Source organism: Eumetopias jubatus, unplaced genomic scaffold, assembly GCF_037043125.1.
Source record: "Eumetopias jubatus isolate StellerSeaLion01/CBP00866 unplaced genomic scaffold, mEumJub1_p1.0 scaffold_1, whole genome shotgun sequence".
Lineage (NCBI taxonomy): Eukaryota > Metazoa > Chordata > Mammalia > Carnivora > Otariidae > Eumetopias > Eumetopias jubatus.
The window spans coordinates 144,461,952-144,482,453 of NW_028274807.1; the positions used below are offsets into that span (position 1 = coordinate 144,461,952).

Sequence of the window (20,502 nt, forward strand, 5' to 3'; positions counted from 1 at the left end):
AAGGAGTCAAGTACTAACACATGCTACAGTGTGGATGAACTTCTAAGACTATGCTATGTGAAAGAAGCCAGACACAGAAGCTCACATGTTATAGGACACCATTTATATGAGATATGAAGGAGATAAATCCACAGAACCACGATGGGTGGCTGCCGGGGCTAGGCAGAGGGGAATATGGGAACTGAGGGCTTAATGGGTATGGGATTTCTTCTTGGGGTAATGAAAACTGGGTAGAGGGATTGGTTGCACAACTTTGTGACTACACTAGAGGTCACTGAACTGTTCATGTTTAAATGGTTAATGTTATGATACTTCCACTTAAACTAAAAAATAATTTTTTAAAGATTTTTTAATTTATTTATTTGAGAGAGAGTGCGTGCAAGAGAGCAAGAGCATGAATGGGTGGGGGAGGGGAAAAAGGAGAGGGAGAAGATGCAGGGCTGGATCCCAGGACCCTGAGATCATGACCTGAGCCAAAGGCAGAAGCTTAACCAACTGAGCCAGCCAGGAGCTCCTAAAAAATAAATTAAGAGAAAAAAAATTAAGTAATAATTTACCCGTCTCAAGATCAGACCAGCCTCAATATTGAACTAAAAATAAACATTAAAGAAAGGTCAGTGTTTAAATCAATGAATAACAAAGAACACCAAGACTTAGGAGCAAGATGACACTAGACTAGGTTTTCTCAACATCCAAAGCCTTCTGAAAACTTTCAACTAAAGACCAAACTGTGAAGGGTCTCTTCCAGTTCTGAACAGCCTCTCAGGTCCACACTGTGGCTCATCTTTTCTGGATCACAGGAAACTTCCAGCAATGGTGGCAAAGCTCAGCATTTTCTGTCCAATTAGTTATTAGAACACAGTGATTTAAATTATTTCTGAAACCCAATTTTTTTTTCATTTACAGAGAAATGTTCCACTCTTTTTGAGATGAGTGAGTGACCTGTTACTGTCCCACTAGCCTGGTGGTCACTTAAGAGTATTTGATTCAAGGGGCACCTGGGTGGCTCAGTCAGTCAAGCATCCCACTCTTGATTTCAGCTCAGGTTGTGATCTCAGAGTCCTGAGATCGAGCCCCCATGGGGCTCTGAGCTGAGCATGAAACCTGCTTAAGATTCTCTCCCTCTCCCTTGGCTCCTCGGCCCCTCCCCTCCTCTCTCAAGAAAAAAAAATTAATTAAAAAAAGAGTATTTGATTCAAATTAGTAGACTATATGGAAAGTGCTAAAGTCCTTTTCTCTGTAACAGTGTATGGCACATGGTAGGCATCTGACTGGAATTTGTAGGAGAGAGAATGAAAGACAGGAAAGGAATCAAGATAAAACTCAGGTCTGGCCAGGCAATTGCTAAAGAAATCATTTCAGTAAAGAAATTTCCAGACATGAATCCATTGATCTTACAGCTATTTCATTAGGCCTAATCCCCCTTGTAAGCACAAAGCCAAGGAGGGAGTTTGGGAATGGCAATTAAGAGTTCACCTCAACCATTAACATTGTGTAGGACTCAACAAATCACCAACCTCTCTGAACCGTGCTTTTTTCATCTATGAAATGAAGAGGTGGAACTAAATTAAGCCCAACATGTCTCTCAGTCTTAAAAATCATCCATTCTGGGATTTCTTCATAAGGCTTGTCCCTTAAGCACTGGGAGAGGCTGGATCATTCTTGTTCATTGACAGACAACCATTCCCATAGAAAGTCTTGTCCCTCCCTCAATAATTTGCTTTCTGACCTTGGGAGAACTACACTCTTAGTGTGGCTTTGGGATGGTGGTTAAAGCTTCTGGACATAATAGAGCCATAAGTTAAGATTCCCAGATTGTGATTCAGAAGGGCTCCACCCAAATCGTTCATCACTGTAGGTAGAGGTACCTTGCTAACAAGTTGGAGGGCCCAAACTTGGCTTCGGAATCAGAAGCCTGGTCTCACCAGATAAGGATGGAAGCAAGAAGGGCGCCTAGGTGGCTCAGTCGATTAAGCATCCCACTCTTGATTTCAGCTCAGGTCATGATCTCAGGGTCCTGGGATCGAGCCCGGCATCAGGCTCCCTGCTCAGTGGGGAGTCTGCTTCTCCCTCTGCCCCCTGCCCACTCATGCTCTATCTCTTTCTCTCTCTCTCTCAAATAAAAATTAAAAAAAAAAAAAAACAGTAACCTAGTAAATAATAATAATAAAATAAAATGCATCATGGCACACCCCTCAGGTAACTCCTAGTTACTACCAACTAGAGTATTCCAGATGTGAGCGGCAGGGGCCAGACCAATGGCAGAAGCTTCTGAGATTAAACAGACACAGATATGAAACAGTTCACCTCCTGATTAGCTGAAACTTGACGCAAAGGATTTTAACCCATCCAGTGCTCAACTGCCTCCTCCATAAGATAGAGATGACACTATCTGTTTACCAAGTTTGTCTGGGATTAAATGAGGCAACTATGAAAAGGCATTTTGTACAATACCCATCATAGAATAGGTGGTCAGGATAGGGTTGGTTGCCTCCTTAGTTCATTTCCTTTAGTCTATTTGCCTTTTTGAGTAATTTACTGCATATCAAAGAATGTACAAATATCACAGGGAACTCAACTTGTCAATTTTCTTTCTTTTGAAGCCATAAAAAAGGGACTTGATGGAGGCTAAAATAAGGCTTTAAGACTATTTGTGGTTTGATTTAGCTATAGTAAGTCTGGTTCCTTTAACCATACATAATAGATTTGAAAGATGATATATTAATAGCGTATGTCCTTTGGGAAGCCAGCCAGGTCAGCCACATCAATCCTATTGATCAATAAGATGACAGATCAAAGACAGACCACTCACTCCCAAACTCATTCATAGGCTACATACCTCACATGGGGCACAACTAAGAAACTTCTGAGATATAAATGCTGTCCATGCACAATATTAAAATAATTTCCAAAATGAAGATTTTAAATGCCAAACAGCCTAAACATCCAACAAGATAGTAAGTACTATTTAAATTATAGGAAATTTTGATATTTTTAAGTAAATATATAAATAGAATCTTTAAAATATAGGGGCACCTGGGTGACTCAGTCAGTTAAGCATCCAGCTCTTTGATTTGGCTCAGGTCATGATGTCAGGGTCATGAGATCGAGCCCCACATCAGGCTCTGCGCTCAGTGGGGAGTTGCTTCAGATTCTATCCCTCTCCCTCTGCCCCTCCCCCTGCTTGTTCTCTCTCTCTAAAATGAATAAATCTTTTAAAAAAATAAAATATATAAGTACACTATAAATAGGAAAGTATATTAAGTGAAACAGACTAGTGTAATATGTGCATAAACAATATTTATGCAAACTGATAGTGCACCTGGGTGGCTAGGGCAGTTAAGCATCTACCTTCAGCTCAGGTCACGATCTCAGGGTCCTCGGATCAAGCCCTGCGTTGGGCTCTCTAGTCAGCAAGGAGTCTGCTTCTCCCTCTCCTTCTCCCTCTGCCTCTCCCCCCGACCCCCGATCATATGCGTGCTCACTCTCTCTCAAATAAATAAATAATCTAAAAAGATACTTATGCAAACTGACAAAGATGAGAAAATGTTACAAAAACATTAAAATAGGGTTTTTTTTTATTTTTTCCTGTCACATTATTACATTTTTTCCCTCCCCAACAAAGATGATTCTGGAATCAATTTTAAAGGTGTTGATCAGCCTACATCTAGACTTCAGAGAGGCCAGCAATCTAACATTGGCAGGTCTACATATGTTATTTTTGTAGATCACCAACGTGCATAAAAATAACAAAAGAAGTTATTGTGCCAAGTTTTATCCTATGGAAGGATCACTTGCCATGATGTTATTTAATAGAAGAAAACCTTGATCAATTTGGAATAAATGTCAAAAGGAGCATCAAAGAAATTACAGAAGAATGATTTGCCTCAGTTCTTTTTTTTTTCTTTTAAGTAGGCTCCATGCCCAGCGTGGAAGCCAGTGAGGGACCTGAACTCATGACCCTGAAATCAAGACCTGAGCTGAGATCAAGAGTCAGATGCTTAACCAACCGAGCCACCCAGGTGCCCCCTCAGCTCTTAATTCAACCTAGACCTTTGCAGAGGTCCATCTGCTAGCAACAGACAGGCACAGAATGCTTGATCTTGTTTTGCAAATTTGGGGTGAGGTGAAGAAGAAAGTTGGAAGAACTAAAAATTATAGACGATCCCAAAAGCATATTACATCTCATCACTCATTTTCCCCTTTTTCTCAACATCTAAGTAAATAAAAGAAAAAAACGCCATTAAAAAGAGGCTTTGTAGAATTATAAAAGCATTATATAGCATAGTAGGAAATCTGGAAAATACAGAAGAGGGTGAAGAAACAAAACTCACCTATATCCCCATTAATTCCAGAGAAAATTCAACATGTTGGTGTATTTCCTTCCAGTTGTTTTTTTTGTTTTTTGTTTGTTTGTTTTATGTGTTTTGAATGAAATACTGCTAGGTGTAGTTTCACAACCTGTATTGTGTGGTCTGAAAGCTACCATCCACAGATTCGATGGAAGGCACACAGAGGCAGGAAGAGGTTGTGGGCATCACCAAGGGGTCATTCTTCCGGTCTTATTTAAATGAGTCCACGATGGGGCAAGTAGCCACCTCAGTATTTTGGTGAAGAGAAATGAATTCTGCATTTCCTTACCACCTGAACGCAGCTTGGGAGTAACTGCAGAGTCTTCCCGGAGGGTCAAGGCAGAGAGGACTGAGGGTGAGATAAGTCCTGCGTGGCAAGGAAAGGACAGGGAACTTAGCGCCTGCCCACGGGAGGAGTGGGAGGAGCCATGCGCACAGCTGCTAGCACCAGGACAGGGGTGGCACGGCTTCGGGAAGGACACTTCGAGGGAAAGCGGCCAGTCTGGGGAGATGGATCAGGATGCGGCCGAGGGTCGGGGGACGTGCAACCCCATAGGACACTGAGGCCAGACCACACTGTAGGAGGACCATCAGGCCCTGGCAGAAACGAGAGAACAGGCTAGAATAGACTAAGACATTCCCCAAAGTCCTCTCCTCCTTCCCAGAGTGGAGGATCACCAGGATGACAGGGCCACTCACCAAAAATAAAGACAATATTTTTTCCTTGCAATCAGAGTTGCAGGGTGTATAAATGTGTGACTCTTAACATAGAGATGCCGTGTTTATGTAATTCAGATGTTTTATTAAGTTGGAAGTATGATACACATTTTTCTTACTAATATTCTTTCACTTATTATGACTACTTCACAGTAATATTAATATACATTTCCTAAAGATTTATTTATTTATTTGTTTATTTATTTATTTATTTGAGGAGGGAGGGGCAGAGAGAGAGAAAGAATCTCGAGTAGACTCCCGCTGAGTGCAGAGCCGATGAGGGGCTCAATCTCGGGACTGAGATCATGAGCTGAGCTGAAATCAACAGCTGGATGCTTAACCGACTAAGCCACCCAGGTACCCCTAATATTAAATATATTTTTAAAATATGATCTTACGGGCTACCTGGTATCCCACCATATGGACGTTCCTTACTTCAGCAAGTGGAACTTGGTGAGATAAAACTATAAGCAGGACCCCTCATGCACTGTTGGAGGGAATGTAAATTCATGCAACCAGTGTGGAAAATAGTATAGAGGTTCCTCAAACAATTGAAATAGAAATGTCATATGACCTAGTAATTACACTCCTGGGTACTTAGCCAAAGAAAATGAAAACACTAATCTGGAAAAGATATATACACCCCTATGTTTATTGCAGCATTATTTACAATAGCCAAGAAGCAGCCCAAGGGCCCATCAATAGATGAATGGATAAAGATGTGTGTGTGTGTGTATATATATATATATATCTCAAATATATGGTATATATATATCAAATGGAATATTACTCATCCACACAAAAGAAAGAGATCTTACCATTTGAGGCAATACAGATGGACCTGGAGGGTATTATGCTAAGTAAAATAAGTCAGAGAAAGACATAAGCCATAGGATTTTACTTATATGTGGAATAAACAAAAACAAAAACAGATTCTTAGATACAGTTTTAGTGGTTGCCAGAGGGGAGGTAGGGATGACCAAAATAGATGAGGAGGATTAATATTATTTTATTACTTCCAGTTATAAGGTAAGTAAGTCATGGAGATGAAAAATACAACATAGGGAACATAGGCAATAATATCCTAATAACGTATGGTGACAGATGGTGACTACACTTATCATGGTGAGCACCGAGTAACATACAGCCTGATCAAATCCCTATGTTGTACACCTGAGGTTAATATAACAGTGTCAATTACACTTCAATAAAAAAAAAAATCTCTAATGTTGACTTTAACAACGACAAAACTATGAGCATGTGTTACCTTTATTAAAAAAATAAACTAATTTTTTAAAAACCTGTAAGCAACACACTTGCCAAAGTAAAAACGACAGATGATCAATCAACATGCGACATTTTTCAATCTCACAAGTAATTAAAGAAACGCAAATGAGAACAACGAGATGCTTTTTTTTTTTGGTCTGCTGAGCAAGCTGGCAAAGATCTTAAATACGATAATCCTCAGAGTTGGCAAGTGTTCAAACAAGTGAGCAGTCAGACTGACTGCCGACCAAGGGTGTAAATTAGGATGACTTTTCTCCGGGCCATTTGGCAGTACGTTCCCAAAGCCTTTAAAAGACCATTTGTGTGTGACGGTACTGGCGAACCCCTGAGTATGTGCTCGACAAGAAAGGTGTCCTGAATTACCCCCCGAATAGTTAAGAGCTGCTTCATATATCACATATATCAAATTCTTATGTCTCTGAATCACAGGTGTTAGGATCCACCATCTGCCAATTACTAAATACTGACGGAGGATACAGATTAAAGGGGCCACATGAGGGATCTTGCGGCATTCCCCGCGTCACCTGTTGGCCAAGGGGCCGCTGACTCCTGCAGAGCTGGGACGTTCCTCAGAACTGGGACCAGTCCACAGGGTCAGACCCCAAAGCTTGCGGTTGAAATCTGAAAGCCCTAAGCACCCGCTGCCAGCTGGGGACCCTTGCAGTGAATATCGCACACTTACCCACTAGACGTGTGACCTACACAACAGTCTCTCCTGGGTAATAAGCGTACATCATTCAAATCAGATCAGCCAGTCCAGACAGGAAAGATCTACATATGTGTCAGAAGGCCAGATGGTGCAGAAAACACAGACATGCTTGTTGGAACTCATTTTAATGTTATCCCCCAAACCTAAGCCATATGGCAGAGGGTTCCCTGGCTGGCTGGCATAAGGAACTGGACATCTGAGACTCATAAACAATTACCAAAGCCAGAAGGAGAGAAGGATGGAAAGGGCTTGATTCTGGTCCACTTGGATCATTAAAATAAAAGTCATGGAGAGAAAAAAATACCTGCGTGACCTTTTTGCAAAACAAAACAAAACAAAACAAAACAAAAACATTTTTGTTGCAAAACAGAAGTGTCATTTTTAATGCCGGAACAGCTTGTTCTTCTAAAGATTTGGCTGTTAAAGCTAGGTGAAAAATCTTGTCGTTTAAAAACCATAATGCATCTTTTCAAACCTCAGAGACTGGAGTATGTGAGTGGTGGCTTTTAGAGGAAGAATTAATGTGGAGGGCACTTTCTTGGACTAAAAACTCACATTTGGTATAAGCCAGTTGGCCAGTGCATGTATTTAATATGCATCTGGAGGGTATGGAAGTCTCTGGGACAGAATTACAAAGGAAGAATGAACACCAAATGAAAATACAGATGCGCTTACCCTGAGGTTCTGGCATTTTCTGATAGCCTCACATTGTTTTTAAAAGCATTCATGCAGGGCAAATTCCACCTTTCACTCTGGAAGGAGTTCACTATACTAGTATCTAATGTGCATTTACCTTAAAGCCAGTGAAAACTGGAGTTGTTATTGGCTCGTGGGAATGGGCACACTAGTTACTTTTACTTGACAAAGCTTTACTGAGTTGAGCTGTATAAGGCCAACGTAACTTAAAAATCCATTAAAACCTTATTTTTTATGCCCTAAGAGCTAGTTATCACCAACTGGGAAAAACAGACCATTATGTGATTCATTAAGATCTTAAAAGCACACGGTGCTTAAAATGAAAAATTTCGAAGGGTTACATTTATAAGAAGGAAAAAAAGAGAACACAGAACACTCCAACTCAGTCCAACATTTACTGAGCCACACAATGTATAAAGTAGTGGACAGAGGTGCTGTGCGGGATTAAAAATTGAGCAAGATAGAGGATCATCTAGAAACTCAAAGAACATCCCATGAGCTTGCAAGCAATGAGACATTATGTGTCACTTTCAATAAACACTCAGGAAGGGAAAAATCATAATCGAGTTGTAAGACTGATCATTTCAACGAAGCTTTCCCAAATTTTCAAAAAAGCCAAGGGCAGCTTTCAAACATCCCATTTTGCTCATGTTGCAAAACGGTTCCCCTCCCCCACCACCAGCCTATGACACTCCTAAAAGGCTCGTCGTTACCTAAAACTGAGAGACAGACCCCAGTAGCATTTTTGTTTTGGTTTTTGGGGTCTGTGTGCATATGGAGTTTTAAATTCTCACCTATGGAGACCTCCTGACTGTTGTAGAAAGTCATAGGGACTGGCTTTGTCCCGGAGAACTCAACACAAGTCAGATTTCCTAGAAGCGGAGGATGAAAAAAGTTTTATTAGACTCCCTCTGTTGTTTCTGCTGAGGGAAGAGAGAAAACTATCGGTTTAGCCAGTGTCACCAGGTCCATTATTTCCCCCAGCCCTCCCACTTGGCAAACCAACCAGAGAGGGCGGAAACACCTTCCTAATGAATCCCTTCCTGTCCCGCCTCCTCCCTATGGCAGGTACACCTCCCATGAACTCGTGAGCTCCCAGGCAGCCTGGGAAAATGTCCGTCACTGTCTCCCTGCCTAAAATAGCTACAAGCAGAAGCAGCTTCCCTCACTGTGCTCGAGTTTTCACTATAGTCAAGCACCCATTTGTATGACCACTGTGCCATAATTTATGCAGAAAATCAAAACCTTGGAGAGCTTTTTAAAAAAATCTATTTCTAAGCTTAGGTGTAATCTAATTAGCAATAAATGCCAGATAACATAGCTGCTGACTGCTTATTTACCAGCTGTCCAGCTTCAATACCACGTGGGCTGAAGGAGGGAAGGTCATATATGGGAATTACGCTAACAACCCCAAACTAAGCACCAAACCCAAGTTCACCTTCTTCAAACAAGAGGCTCTCATAAATGACTGGTTCTCCTACAGTCTTCTTAAAAAGCACGTCTGGTTTATAAAACAATACGCAATTCTGAAGACTCTCTAAGCTTCCCAAGCAAAATGCAACTGCCATTAAATTTATGCTTGTAAAACATCGTGTTAAGAAGACTTATGAGCATAAAGAAAATCAGCTTGTTCAAATACAGAGAGTTCCGATGTATATATATTTCGCCCCTTTATCCTGTAAGTCAGGGGTTCTCTGCCTTGACACTGGTAACATGTTAGGTCAGGTAATCGTAGGGGAGTGTCCTGTGTGTTGAGGGGAGTTTGGCAGTACCCCTGGCCTCTACCCACTAAGTGCCAGTTAGCAAATGTCTTCAGATGTTGCCAAATGCCCTGGGGTGGCTAACCACGGCCCTAAAGGATTTCTTACAGCCGACTGCTCACTTGGCACAGGAATACTGCTCAGTGAGGGCGCCTACCTTAGTGCCCCAGCACCGGAAGTGTCAACTTCATTCATGATCTTTTCAAACAGTAATTGACCCCTTTTCTGCTTGCTATGGCAACTTCCCCCATTCTCATACACGTTCCTTCTAGAGAGCCTGACAAACCTCACACATGATTTCGGGGCTAGATGTCAACTCAAGGTGAGTGTTCAAAAACAAAGTTAAGATACGAACCTCGCCCTTAGCGCTAAGAATATCCTCTTGGCTCTGTGTTTCAAAGCCTCTGATTCCCATAATCATCTTCTTTTGATGGCAAAACCATGACTACAGGTCAAGCGACCCAACTCTGTGGCCTCGTGCAAATCATTTAACCTCCCTGATCCGCAGGGCCCGGGGGAGAAAATGGAGTTGAACCAGCTGATCACAGAGAAGGTTTCTATTTCTCCAATCTACAATTCTGTGAACTCTACAAAAAGTCACTGCTATTTTTCTACAGAAAAGGGTATACGTTAAAATACACACACACACACACACACACACACACACACACACACACACACACACACACACACACAGTTCTTCTATATGGAAGTTGAGATGACTCAGAGCTGAGTTTTGCCATCTCCGCAGTACAATGTACTAAAGAGATAACCGTGTTTGAGTCACTCTCTGTGTGACCTCAAACATCTTCCTGAGCCCCCATGCCTTGGAAGGGTAGCAGATTATGCCCCAAGATATGCCACTTTGGCCTAAGGATTATTTTTGAGCTGGAGGCAATTGGGAAACAGACACAAGAAAAGCTCCCTGCCCTCCCTGTTTGCCAAAAGCAGCACATCAGTTTGCAAAGGGGTCCCTGTCCTCTCTACCAAAGATAAAGGTTAATCCTAGGACAACTTTAGACCCTATCAACCTGGACAGGCCCCAGAGACATCTACCTAACAAACTGTACTAGCCAGCCTTTATCTCTGCCCATGGAACTCTAAAACTACCCTCTCTTGTTGTCATGTCTTTGCAAATTTATTGATCTTTGTTGAAGATGCTATAAAAAGTGGAATGCTAAGCCACATCTTGGAGGTGATCATTTTTCCTTGGGTACCACATTTGTATACATGAGGTAGACATGTTAATAAACTTCTGTTTTTCTCCTTTTAATCTTTCATTACAAAGGTTCTCAGCCAGGAACTCAGAAGGGTAAAGGAAAAATTCTTTTTCCTCCCTTACACCTTCAAAATGGAGTGGGGGGAGGAGGGTGTCTGTTAAAAATCACTATGATCCCGGGTGCCGGGATGGCTCCGTCAGTTAAGCATCCTACTCTTGATTTCAGCTCAGGGTCATGGGATCAAGCCCTGAGTTGGACTCCACACTCAGCTCAGAGTCTGCTTGTCCCTTCTCCCTCTGCTCCTCCCCCCACTTGTGCTCCCTCCCTCTCTCTCTCAAATAAATGAATATAAAATCTTAAAAACAAAACAAAACAAAACAATGATTCCTTCCAGTACTCTAAACCTGCAATCCACATACATTTATAGTCTGGGGTGTAAACTGGAACAGTAAAGATTACTTTTATTCAAACTGTTCCAGACTCTGGGTCCAGGCCCAAGAAGGTGCCTGCAAGGCTATTAATACACCTATCCACCAATAAAGGCTATTTGGTACAGTAGCCTCTAGTCACCTGTGGCTACTAAGCACGTGACATGTGGCTGGTCCCAATAGAGATTTGTGTAGTATGTGTAAAATGTGCACTGAATTTCAAAGACTTAATATAAAAAAGAATGTAATGTGTCTCCATTTTTATTATTGATCATATGTTGAAATTAAAATGTTTTGGATATAATGAGTTAAAGTATATTATTAAAATTTATTTTACTGGTTTCCTATTAATTTTTAATGTGGCTAGAACAGTTATCACGTGTGGCTTGCATTATATTTCTACTGAGCCATGCTAATGTAATCTCCCCCAGTTAATCACTTCCAACTAAGTAAACCATTATTTAATAGTAGAAAACAGGTTTCCCCAAGTCCTCTCTACAGTTTGAGTCTTTACTGGAGAGAGCAGTTGGTCTAAGCCCGAAGTCAGTGGGTCCTTTACACAACAGGCCCTCCCAGAGTGGGATACGATTCTTCTCGTGGGCTAGGTCTGCAACTGAGAGGGTGGGCTTAGTCACCCAGCAGCTTTGAGTTCCAGCTCCACATTCATTGTCCACCTGACCTTGGGGGAGTGACTTGCCCTCTCTGAGCCTCCAGCACCTCATTTGTCAAGAGATGACCATTGATGGGGCCTGGCTCATAGAGCTGTTGGCAGAGCTAAAAAGTACTCAGCACAGTGCCTGGTACATGGTGAGCACTCCAGAAATGAGAACCACAAAACATTTACCAATCTCTTTTAATACATAAGGAAATGAAGGCTCAAGGAACTTAAGGGGCTAGTCCCCAAACACACAAATCCTAAGGGGGCAGAACCAGAAACTTACAAGCAAAGATGCATTTAAAAAAACAAAACACCTCTCTGCCTGTATTCAATCTGATCAATCAAAAGAGAAAAGGGCAAGAAGTTTTGAGCAGGAAATGATCTTAGGATCTGTCCAACTTGTCACATTAACTTGAATCACATTGATGACACAGCTCCAGGTGCTATGCACTCTTGCGTAGAAACCACAGATGTTTTTAAAATGGAACATCTACCCACATTCTCTGCTGTCTGTATATCCTCAATAACATTTTATATCAATACATGGGCATGCTGGTCCACCAAAGGGAAGTAGCAACATTTCACTTCAAGATTTCTTGCACGGTGTGGTCTCTGATCCTACGTAAGTACAAGCGAAACTCTTTGGAAGAAGAGGGTGCTGGGCCCAGTGCAGACATTAGCCTGCCACGGGGCTCCTGCCACAACCACCCCCCCACCCCCGCCGCAGTCACACACAGCATGTGTCCCAACCCCTCCTGAGCAGGCTACTAAAAAGACTGCCAACTAATGCTAAACCCCCCAAGCGAAGAAGGATTTCCTTTTCTATCCTTTCTAGCACCTTCTCTTACTGAAAGCAAATGAGTAGGCAAAATACCACTGCTTACAGGCAAATACCACCAGCATAAAACTATGCAGGGCTACATCAAAGAAAGGCATTTATTTAATGAGGCGCATTTTGGGGGCAACTTAAAATTCACAACCATACCATGAAATTCAATATGCTATAAAAACTTATGGTACACATTTAAATTTTTATTTTAAAAAGAGAACCGTACTGATAACACTTAAGGAGACATCGAAATTACAGGAGTCCATAATAAGAAAAATGTTATCAGAATTACTCAGTTTGTAATGTCCTTTGGCTTTCACTATGAGGTTCTTCTGAAGTAAGCCTAAAATAGGGACTGTGTCTCAGGCTTTATTAACTTTCTTAGATTTCAATTCAGTTACAAAATAATCCTTTACTGTCCCCACTACCCTTTCCCTGACACCCACACCCCCTGCCCAAAAAAGTTAGTGTCTTAAATGTTCTTTTCTTTACAGATAAATAAGGCTACTGACATTTCCACACCTTCACTGTTGGGGTGGGGGGAGGGCTTAGGATTTAACCATCCTGACTTTTTTATAGCCTCTGGACTTGAATGTCAGGTATGGTGACCTTCTAGGGGCAAGGGATGAGGACCCGCCTTTTTTTTTTTTCTTCTTTTGCAGATTTTATTTTTACTTTATTTTATATATTTTATTTTAAGTAATTTTATTTTTATTTTATATATTTATTTTATTTTATTTTAAGTAATCTCTACATCCAATGTGGGGCTCAAACCCACAACTCTAAGATCAAGAGTCGCATGCTCTACCAACCGAGCCAGCCAGGTGCTAGGCTCACTTGCTAGGCTCGCTAGGGCTCACTCTCTTTAGACAGAACTAAACTGGTCCACATAGGTCTGCATGGATGTCCCCACAATGGAATGATGGGACTGTTGTGGCCCCCAAGTTCCCAAAGTTTCCTACAGACACACAGCTGCTGACACCATGTGCCCACCAGAAGGAGTGAATGGATGTGAAAAGTGGACATTGGTGGAAGCCTAGGTGGTTCAGTCCGTTAAGCATCTGCCTTCAGCTCAGGTCATAATCCCAGGGTCCTGGGATGGAGCCCTGCATTGGGCTCCTTGCTCAGTAGGAAGTCTGCTTCTCCCTCTCTCACTCTCACTCTCTTCCCCTCTGCCTCTCCACCTGCTCGTGCTCTCTCTCTCAAATAAATAAACAAATACCTAAAAAAAGTGGACATTGGGCCAATAAAGGAAGTGGACTCTAACCTCATGCTCCCCCTGCTCTAGAGGTTCTGGCTTCTTACCTCCCTGCTTACCAGGCACTAAACTGCCTACAAAATCCATCCAGGAGCTTCTGAGTCTTCACCATGAGGGGAGGGGACTCAGGGGTCAGTTTCTGAGCAGAGCTTCCCACAGCAGCAGGCCCATGAGATCTGTCCCTGCAGGGATCAAATCTATAGACTCATTCACACTGAGGCAAAAGGCATGGATCTGGACCCTGAAAGGTCTTCCTTCAGAGCAAACACAACTCCCTTGTAAGGAAAGAAAAAACCAGCTGAGATGCCTTAAAATCCATGAATGCCCTCAACAGTATGTTATGCTAGGAGACCCATATCAACTTCTTATGCTACTGGGCTATGATCAGGCTATCAACCACTCAGCTCATAAGAGCATATGCCTTCTTCACTCAGAGGTAATAAGAGGTAGGGCTGAAGGCACAGGCAACATTTCCCATGCTGCTCTACAAAACTTCTCTGAGGGGCGTCTGGGTGGCTCAGTTGGTTAAGCATCTGCCTTTAGCTCGGGTCATGACCCCGGGGTCCTGGGATTGTGCCCTGTGTTGGGCTCCCTACTCGGCGGGAGTCTGCTTCTCCATCTTACTCTGTGTGCACGCTCATCTATCTCTCTCTCAAATAAATAAATAAAACTTCTCTGAACTATACAAAGAGAGCAGAAGGTACTTTGGGGGTAGGGACTACTACTGCTCCCCTACTATCCATTCCCCTTTCTTCCTTTTGACAGCATCCCTCCCCAGGTTTTAGCAGGGTACCTGGTCACCCAGTTAGAGACTACATTACCCAGACTCGCTTGCATACAGAGGCGTGACCATGCAGTCAAGTTCTTGCAAATGGTTTCTGACCAGAAGCAAAATGTTCAAACTCTCCATGTTGCCATTAAAAACAATGAGGAGCATATTCCTCTTTCTTCCCACTAGTAGGGGAAAGGTGACAACTGGTTAGTCAGGTTTGACCCAGGAAAGGAGACAGTGCGATGATCAGAGAGCCACCCTGGTTGGTAATCTCTGAACCTCTGAGAGGAGCAAATCTACACCTTATGTAGACTCGTACTTTGTGTTCCTCTCTGTGACAACCTCTAAGTCTAAGCTAAACCAATACGCTCTTCCAATCTACAAAGTGGCGTTCCTAAAATCACACAGAACTCAGAGTTCTTCCAATAATTTTTTCTGACTCTAGAAGAGTATTCTGTGAACATCAGCTGCCACCTGGAGATGACATTTTCCTAGGAAGAAGGCAAGAGGAAGCGGGTTCTGATGGTCCCACTCCCAGCTTCCAAGCAGAGCTCCATTGGGTCAATGACCAGTTCCAGCCCATCTATTCCTGGAGGGGTGTTGGCCTAAGGTCAGCCTGAGGGCCTAAACTTTTGTAGGGAGGCACAGTGATATCCAGCTGTCAAAGGACATGACCGCCAAGCCTGTAACCCTATGACCAAACAGAAGAGCTCTTTCTCATAGGCTACAGAGTCATGCTAAGTCCCTGGCAGAACGAGCAATGGCTATGACCACCATACCCTCCAAACCAGAAGAACAAACAGGGCGCCTGGGTGGCTCAGTTGGTTAAGCGACTGCCTTCGGCTCAGGTCATGATCCCGGAGACCCACATCAGGCTCCCTGCTCGGCGAGGAGCCTGCTTCTCCCTCTGACCCTCTCCACTCTTGTGTACTCTCTCTCTCTCATTCTCACTCTCTCAAATAAATAAATCTTAAAAAAAAAAAAAGAAGAACGAACAGTTGCAGCTATCACCAGGGACGTAATTATGCTGTGCACACTTAGTCGGGGTCTTCACATGCATAATGGATTTTAAAAATCATTTTACTTTGAAATAATTCAAGACTTACATAAAAGTTGCAAATCCAATAGTTTCTGTACACCCTTCACCCAGTTCCCCCTAAGGTGAATGCCTTACGTAAAAGTTGTACAACTGTCAAAACCAAGAAATTCACAGTGACACAATACTATTACCTAACTCTACAGACTCTGTTTTGTATTTCACCCATTTCCCCCATAACTAATTTCTGTTTTTTTCTGGTCCAGGATCCAATCCAGGATCCCATACCGTATTTAGCTATCATGTCTTTTTCATCTGTTCTAAACTAGGATGCTTTTGACAAGTCCAGGCCATTTATATTCAAAATGTCCCTCTTGGTTTTGAATTATTAAATTGAGGTTATATGCATTTGGGGCAAGAAGACCAAAGTGTGACGTTGTGCTTTCTCAATGCATCCTATTTGGCAGCGACGGGGCCGGGGGGGGACACATGATGTCATTATGTCTTCCTATCACTGATGATATTAACCTCAATCACTTGGTTGTGGGGGCATCTGCTGAATTTCTCTACCATAAAGGACTATTTTCTCTTTGTCATTAATAAGTATCTTGTGGGGAGATGCTGTAAGATTATGCAAATATCCTGTTTCTCATCATACTTTTTTTTAAAAAGATTTTATTTATTTATTTGAGAGAGAGAGAGAGAGAGCATGAGAGTGGGGAGAGTCAGAGGGAGAAGCAGACTCCCCACTGAGCAAGGAACCCAGTGCGGGACTCGATCTCAGGACTCCAGGTTCATGACCTGAGCCAAAGGCAGTCGCTTAACCAACTGAGCCACCCAGGCGCCCCTCATCATACTTTCACTTACAGTCATTACTATGGCTTTGTCCAGTGGGCAATCTTTTATTTCTCTCATTCCTTCTACATTTATTAATTGGAATTCTACTCTAAGGAAGAACGGTTTCTTCTCCATTTGGTTATTCAATTTATTTATATCAACATGAATCATGGATATTTATTTTATTCTAAGGGCTATAATCCAATAGTATCACATAATGGGTTTTTAATCCTGTTCATAATTCTGATATTATCTCCATTTTACAAAATAGGAAAATGAGGCAGGAAGAAGCTAAAAACCCTGCCTAAGATTACCCAGCAAGTCTGGAGATGCGAAGCCAGTCTGACTGACTGCCCAGTTCAAGTTCTTAATTAGCAAATGATCCAGCCTTTAGGGTAAACAAAGTGATGTCATCTCAATTAGCAAAAAAGCAGAAGGCAATCTACCAACTAGTAAGCATATGAGAACAGAAGAGGGAAACTCTTCATCTCAACAAGCAGAATTACTTACTCCCAAATTCCATGTACCATCTTCCCAGTCACGCGCCCCACCCCCAGATCGGACACACAGAAAGCGCTTCATGAGAGGGGAAAAAAAAAAGGGTGCCTGAGTGGCTCAGTTGGTTAAGCTACTGTCTTCTGCTCAGGTCACGATCCTGAGGTCCCAGGGTCAAGTCCTGCATCAGGCTCCCTGCTCAGAAGGGAGTCTGCTTCTCTCTCTGACCCTCCCCCCTCCCATGTTCTCTCTCTCTCTCAAATGAATAAGTAAAATCTTAAAAAAAAAAAAAAAAAAAGCGAGCTTCATGAGGACTCAGGGTGCTTTTACCACCACCGCCAACAGCAATAAACAGCATTAGTGATCTCAATGAAGCTTCAAAAATTAAGCTGTTTCAGAGGTTATTCAACTTTAATAAGACTTCACTTTCCCAGCTACTAAATCTGCTTTGGTCTGCAATTTATTTTGGGTTGTTATGATGATCAAGGGTCTCACTCTGTGTCTGCTCGGTGGGAGTGATTGGGATTCTGATTCAAACAGGCAACACCACTCCCAAGGAAACGACTTACTACCTGATGGCTCTTATGTTCTCCCTAGGACACCTAACTTTTCTCTGGTTGTCGACATCGCTGACAAAATTCATGATGATGATGATGATGATTTAATCTAAATGGTGTTCAGTGTCCGCTGTATCATTCTCAGCTTTAAGACAGTATCTTTTGCTCACACTTTAGGTGAATCAGCATGGATTCCAATTTTCTTTAAAAATGAACTATGTGTGGCGCCTGGGTGGCTCAGATGGTTAATCAACCGCCTCTTGGTTTCGGCTCAGGGCATGAGATCAGGTCAGAGTTCACGCTCAGCGGGAGTCTGTGGGAAGATATTCTCTCTCCCTCTGCCCCTCCCCCTGCTTACTCATGTGCTCTTTCTCTCTCTCTCTCTCAAATGAATAACTAAAATCTTTTTTAAAAATGAACTTTGTAAATGATTTCCTGCAAAAGATTTCAGGCTCCTCCATTAGAATGGACCCTTAAAACAAATGCATACTCTGCCAAGACATTAATGTATGTTGAACCCTTTCTGGGACTTTGCAGCACTCTCCCCGCACCCAAGGGCCTGCACTACCAGAGAAGGGCTGAGCAAGCAAACCCAGGCATGTCTCCCAACACTGCTCTCTGGTCCACTCATCTGTGCAGGGTCCTTCCGGGAGCTCATGGTGCTGAAGAGATGGCTGGTTACGAGCTGACGGAAAACCAGTCATCGGGACCAGAAATTGCCTTCTATTTCTCATGCTCCCACAGTCGCCGGGGGTTCAGTCCCACTGGCTTTTAGTTAATGCAGTCTGAAACAAGGCATGAATGGGTTCCCTCTGCCATGCACACCCAGCTAATACATTGGGCCTTCCTGCTCTTACGGGCCAGACAGAAGGAGCACCAATCCACGTTAAATAGCAAGGTGTGGTAAAATGGCAGATACAAAGCAAAGCCCGGCCGTAGACCCTGAATGCTTAGCCACAACCCATACTGCCCTTGTACCACCCTCCCCCACCACCTCCTCCAGCAACAATGTCATACGGCCTCAGACACGCAGATGAAGGACAGGAAAGCCCGCTGCCCATGGTCTCTCACCCTTTCTGGAACCCCTGGCAGAAGCCCTCACTTCCACACCTCCACCAGTCTCTGCCAGGTTAACTGGTTAACCTGAGCAGGTCCTCACCTGTGTTCCAATTCACCATTTTCCCACCTGACCAAAAATGTCCACAGAAAGCCACCACCCCCAAAACAAAATCTCTTCCTGAAAACTGAACTCAAGTGCACAAATGGAAGAAATTCTAGGTGACTAGTCTTCACTCATATTTCTCTACTTGATTTACTTAGCGGAAAGTCAAACCAAAACTTGCAAGAGTCATTCATTCTTTCAGTAAATATTCACTGGGCATCTGCTATGTGCCATCATGTGACGCAACCACAGAAAGTCCACAAAGCTTTACAGTGTAGGACAAGCAATGAGCAAATACATACGTGATGTAATTACAGATAATAATAAAGTCATAAGCACTATTTAAAAAATAAAGACAAGGGGATAGAGAATGATGGGTGGGGTTGGGGGTCTACCTTATAAAGAGTGGCCTGGAAAGACCTCTCTGAAAAGGAAGCGTTTGGGCAGAGGCCTGGGAGAAGTGAGAAGGAGGTTGGGGAGGGCTATATGGGGGAACAGGGAGGCCAAAGGCCCTGAACTGGGAGTGTCGTGGCCTGTGCAGGGGACAGCAGGTGGGCCAGGGGGCTGGAGCCAGGAAATGAGGGGAGCGTAGAAGAGGTCTGAGAAGAGCCGGGGACCTGGTCATACAGAGCCCATGGGCCACCGATAAGACTTGGGGTTTACTGTAGGTACAACGGAAATCCATCAGAGCTTTTTAACAGTTACATGATCTGACATGGCTATTAAAAGATTCCCTCTGGCTGTGATGCGGGAAATGCAGCGTGGGGGCCGAAGGCAGAAGCAGGTGAAGTTCAAAAGCAAGTGACAGTGTTTGGGAAGAGAGCAGTAGTGGTGGAGATGGGGAGACAGGTGTTGGCTGAATTTAGAACCAAACTCTTTGAGGAAAGAAAGTGGCACCCAGGACCGGGGAAGAAATAAGAAATTATTTAAGAATTGGAAAGTATCTAAGAATTAAAATGCAGATGCTGGGCCATGGTATGATAACTCATTAATGACCTCATCTTTTTGGATAGAGAACACCGCACAGGGCGTATGCTAAGTGAAACAAGTCAGACAGAAAAAGACGAACCACCTGAGCTCACTTATGTGTGGGTTCTTGAGCAACAAAAATACAAGCTCATGGATACAGAGAACAGACTGGTGGTTGCAAGGGTGGGGTGGGGGGTTGAAGAAGGTCAAAAGTCACACACTTTCAGGGGCACCTGGGTGGCTCAGTGGGTTGAGCGTCTGCCTTCGGCTCAGGTCATGATCCCAGGGTCCTGGGATAGAGCCCCACATTGGGCTCCCTGCTCAGTGGGGGAAGTCTGCTTCTCCCTCTCCCTCTGCCTGCCGCTCCCCCAGCTTGTGTTCTCTCTCTATCTCTGTCAGATACATAAAAAAATCTTTAAATTAAAAAAAAAAGTCATACACTTTCAGTTATAAAATAATTAAGTCCTGGGGATATAATGTACAGCATGGTGACTCCAGTTAACGATAATACACGGCATATATGAAAGTTGCTAAGAGAGTAGATCTTCCAAGTTTTCATCAAAAGAAAAAAAAATTTTCTAACTACTACTACTACTGTATGCTGACAGATGTTAACTAGACCTATCATGGTGATCATTTCACAATATATACAAATATTAAATCATTACACTGTACACCCAAAACTAGTATGTCAATTATACTTCAATTAAAAAAAAAAAAAAAAAAAGACCACCACAGAGGACAGGGAGAGTTACATGGC

At 42.9% G+C, this 20,502-nt stretch overlaps 1 protein-coding gene across 2 annotated transcripts in view; it reads right to left on the reverse strand.

Annotated features, from left to right (window-relative positions):
• Positions 1–20,502, reverse strand: part of OSBPL10 (oxysterol binding protein like 10) — a 308,560-nt gene that overhangs the window by 98,469 nt on the left and 189,589 nt on the right. The window lies entirely within an intron of this gene.